The 5135-nt window shown below is 38.9% G+C and overlaps 1 pseudogene; it reads right to left on the reverse strand.

The window, feature by feature from the left end:
• Window positions 1-4178: 4178 nt before the first annotated feature.
• LOC123491052 lies at window positions 4179-4949 on the reverse strand (annotated as a pseudogene).
• Window positions 4950-5135: the final 186 nt, after the last annotated feature.

Consider the following 5135-nt stretch of genomic DNA (forward strand, 5'->3'; position numbering starts at 1 on the left):
ATTAACAGAATCCTTAAAGACTTAATTGTTGTATGTTGTTGAAAGACAGGGGCGCCCGAGAATCATATACACACTACTAACAAACTCCTCTAAGTCTTACAAGAACATGACACAACACTTCAGTCACATGTACCCTAATCGCAATAGCTACTTTATGTTTTATATTCAGTATTTTGATTGAAATAAAGAGGACAACTAATGGAGAACTAGAAAATGAAGTGACTACTTTTCAACCAGTAGGCATATAGATGCCTGACGCTCACAAAAGCATTAACCGTATGAAGGTAGACATATACCTCTCAGAGCTGTAGATAGAGCACTGGTTATCCATAATGTGGTCCTTCGGAGCGCAGTTGGTAGGTTATGGCGCCTGTGAACTGGCCAGGGAAAGTGGGATCGCTCCGGACCACCATACATATATGCACGCATGAATAAGTAGCTTTGATAAAAGTGTAAATGATATAAAGGTATATTTTATTTGTTTTTAACATGATCAACCTAGTGTCACGCAAAGTCACAAAATGTGACAATGAGTGACATGAGAGTACCAGGATTGATCAGCCTGGCCCAGAATGACTGCATTGGTCACACCACGAGTACATGCAGAGCAATACAACCAAGCAATAAGTCCAGAGAGGTGTGGTATATGGCCAATATACTATGCCAAGGGCTAACCTCATGCACCACTCCAACGCGGAGTGCCTGGATACAGACCTCAGCCGGGTATAATGGCCATATACCTCAACCCCAAGGTGCCTTATTATAAACGTGGTTACTAACATAATTAGACCAGTAAAAGGTATTTTTTTGTGATACCTATAGTACACGGTCTGATATACCACTGCTTACAACAATCAGCATTCAGGGCTCAAACCACCCGATAAGTAAGCAATAATGCCCGAGGTGGGGTATTTAAGTCAAGGTTTGGAGGATATGTTGACAATATATCCTCCAAATACCAGCTTCCTTACTATCACTTAATTGGGCCAACTTTTAGAATTTGAATATTGTTTTAATTATAGATTACCCATTTACATAGCACAGATGCAATATTTCCGGTTTATATGTAATGTTAATTTAGGCGCTGACATGGCTGCTATAGAATTTTGAAGTGTCATGTAAATGCTCATAAACCTCATTCAATTCCAGGGATGGGCAACTTTGATGGGGTGGGAGCCACAAAAAATGCCACAGTGGCTTGTGGGTCTGCGATACATCCATTACCAGGCATGCACATAGAATTGAGGGGGATTACAGGCCAGAACGAGCCACAATTCATTGGTGCCTATGAGAGAGTTCTCCAACCTTCAAAATACATGGCTCTATAATAAATATAACATGTACAATTCTAGTGCATCATATTGTAATCAATCTGTATTAGTTTGGTTTAGCAACCACTGAAAGCCTAGCATTTTCTTTCTTCATTAGGGATAATATCCATCCATTTTCATGTTTTGGAAGGCAGGAAAAAATATTATGTGGATGTATTTAATCTCAGTTTAATATCAATGATAGGTTTAGTTGTGGTCTCTACACAGGAAGTTCTGTGTGAACTAACCAGGTATAAATATCCTATGCACATCATAGAGAGAGGATAGCATTGGATTTCCTCGGATGAGCTCATCCAAAGGAATGATGTAGATGTTTAGAGGTCAGATATACTACTGTATCATCTCACTGTGTGGCCTATACAGTAATGCAGTATCATCAGATGGCGTCAGGATTGTTGATATGGGGTGGGCAGGTAGCTTAGTGGGTAAGAGCATGTGCAGTAACCAAGTGCGGTTCTAATCCCCTAAATGACTAGGTGAAAATCTGCCTGACAAAGTTCTGCCCAATGCACTTAACCCCTAATTGTTCCTGGTAAGTCGCTTCTGGATAAGAGCGTCTGCTAAATGACTAAAATGTAAAATGTAAATATGAAAACATTCAATGAGTAGTATATAAAACAGACATGATGCATACATAAAATTATGATTGTATGAAAAGATAAACACGATTCAATATCATCTATCATAGCATTATTGTCTGTTTGCGTACACTGTTTTCTCATTATTTTGACTGTATTTAATTCATGACCACTTTTTCGGATTTGAAAATGAAAAACGTAAGAGAATTATAAATTGACTATGTTTAGCTTTTTTGTTTAAATGTTTAGAAATATTGATTTCTAAATAGCCATTCAGTAATGGGGATTTTAATCACATAAGAAGTGCATGGTTAGAATTCACATTGAATGACACCTATTTCTTACCTTGTACAGTGCCTGCAAATATTATCCCCTTGGCGCTTTTCCTATTTTGTTGCATTACAACCTGTAATTTAAATGGATTTTTATTTGATTTATGTAATGACGTACACAAATAGTCAAATTGGTGAAGTGAAATGAAAAAAATAACTTTTTCAAAAACTTCAAAAATAAATAACGAAAAGGAGTGTATTACCCCCTTTGATATGAAACCCTAAATAAGATCTGGTGCAATCCAATTACCTTCAGAAGTCATATATAATTAGTTAAATAAAGTCCACCCTGTGCAATCTAATGTAAAATGATCTGTACATGATCTCAATATATATACACCTGTTCTGAAATGCCCCAGAGCTCCAACACCACTAAGCAAGAAGCACCACCAAGCAAACGTACCCATGAAGACCAAGGAGCTCTCCAAACAGGTCAGGAGCAAAGTTGTGAGAAGTATGATAGGGTTGGGGCAAAAAAATATCTGAAACTTTGAACATCCCACAGAGCGCCACAAATGCATTATTAAAAAATTGGAAAATATGGCACCACAACAAACCTGCTAAGAGAGGGCCGCCCACCAAAACTCACAGACCAGGCAAGGAGGGCATTAATCAGAGAGGCAACAAAGAGACTGAAGATAACACTGAAGGAGCTAAAGCTCACATGGAGATTGTCTGATAGGACCACTTAAGCTGACCACAGAGTGGGCTTTATGGAAGAGTGGCCAGAAAAAAGTCATTGCTTAAAGAAAATAAGCAAAACACGTTTGGTGTTCGCCAAAAGCCATGTGAGACTCCCAAACATATGGAAGAAGGTACTCTGTTCAGATAAGTGACTAAAAATTGGTTTTTGGCCATCAAGGAAAACGCTATGTTGGCACAAACCCAACACCCCATCACCCCGAGAACACCATCCCCACAGTGAAGCATGGTGGTGGCAGCATCATGTTTGTGGGGGATGTTTTAAGACTGGGAAACTGGTCAGAACAGAACGAATGATGGATGGCGCTAAATACAGGAAATTGAGGGAAATCTGCTTAGTTTCAGAGATTTGAGACTGGGACGGAGGTTTACCTTCCAGCAGGACAATGACCCTCAGCATACTGCTAAAGCAACACTCGAGGGGTTTAATGTAAATATTTAACTTTGGAATGGCTCTGAACAGCTAGACCTCAATCCAATTGGGAATCTGTGGCATGACTTAAAGATTGCTGTACACCAAAGGAACCCATCCAATCTTGAAGGAGCTGGAGCAGTTTTGCCTTGAAGAATGGGCAAAAATCCCAGTGGCTATGTGCCAAGCTATAGAGACATACCCGAAGAGACTTGCAGCTGTAAAATGCTGCAAAATTACAAATATTGATATGGGGGGATGAATAGTTATGTCGCCTAAGTTTTCTGTATTTGATGTCTTATTTTTGTTTGTTTCACCCAATATTTTGATTTCAAAGTGGTAGGCATGTTGTGTAAATCAAATGAAACAAACCCCCCCAAAAAAATCCATTTTATTTCCAGGTTGTAAGGCAACAAAATAGGAAAAATGCTAAGGGGGTGAATATGCACTGTATAGATTGTATGCCAAATTATTTTCGGTAGTTAGTGCGCCTGTTTTCGTACACTGGACTGTTTTGACGCTTTACTGCGTAACTCTGGTTTCCGGAATAATCCTGTTATTCTGTGATTTACCCTGCGCCTGACTCCTTCAACTCACCCATCACAACATGCCACATCTGTGTCAATCTAACAAGGTGTTCACACAATTAGGTTATATGTAATTTAGGAACGAAGTAGGATATGATATCAGTTAATATTAATATCGACAAGTATTTCTAAACATAATAACAAAACTCCACTTCTGATTAAAAATAATTTAATCAATGGCTTAAAGACATTCTCGTGTTTTGGAGCAGTTGATTGAATTTTCATTAAGCTTTGTTTTATATCGATTGTTCGTGAAACAGTATATCAGTGGGATTGATCATAGGAGGGAGCAGGCTATACAACATGATAATAACAATACGAAATCAGTGCTGAGTTTAATGCCGAGGATGTTGGACAGATAAATAAAACACCTGGGGGAGATAATACAGGGCAATGGATGATCAGCTGACCACCGCAGGCAGAAAGGGCCTTGAGGCGGCCTTGGGTGCCTTTGAATCTTAAGAACTGCCACAATAATAGAGCAATATGAGAATATAATAAAAGCAAGTGGGTCCAGTAATGCTAGCATGGCAAAAGATAAAAGCAGGAAAACTATAAAGGGCCCTGTCAGTGCATGCAAGCGTTGTTATAGCGATATGATCACAGTAGCACTTGCATGATTTTGTTTGAATCACAGTAAGGAAGAGGGATAGGCTCTGATTACATCATCAATGGGCAGGCTTTTGCAACAACCCACGCAGTGGCACTGAGAATATGAATAGTGGGCGTTTTGGATAATCATTGGATATTTGAGCGGAAAACAGATTGAAATGTAAAGCATTATAAATAGAATGTATGAATTTACAGTACCAAAATAGTGCAATTAAATACATCTGAACAAAACAACCTGTGAATGAAATGGCTGCTGCTTCAAACCAATACCTGGCAATAATCTTTGCAATGGTGCTAAAGAGAACATCAGAAACAACTAGATTTAAAATAATCAAATGATACATGGGTTTGTGAGGATCCCGGTCTGTTGCCAATACTGACAAGAATAACAACATTTCCTGTTAAAGTGCCAAATATACAAGAATAATACAGTTGAGGCAAGGCCGTAGAACTCTGGCTGAAGTCAGGGAACCCAACAATTGCAAACTCTGTCACAAAGCGTGATTCACTGCTGACATGATGATGGGCTAGGACAACCTGTGGAAAATGATGGATTAATTAATTATTGAGTCCCTGTGGCA

This window comes from Coregonus clupeaformis, unplaced genomic scaffold (genome assembly GCF_020615455.1).
Source record: "Coregonus clupeaformis isolate EN_2021a unplaced genomic scaffold, ASM2061545v1 scaf7073, whole genome shotgun sequence".
In the NCBI taxonomy this organism is placed as follows: Eukaryota; Metazoa; Chordata; class Actinopteri; order Salmoniformes; family Salmonidae; genus Coregonus; species Coregonus clupeaformis.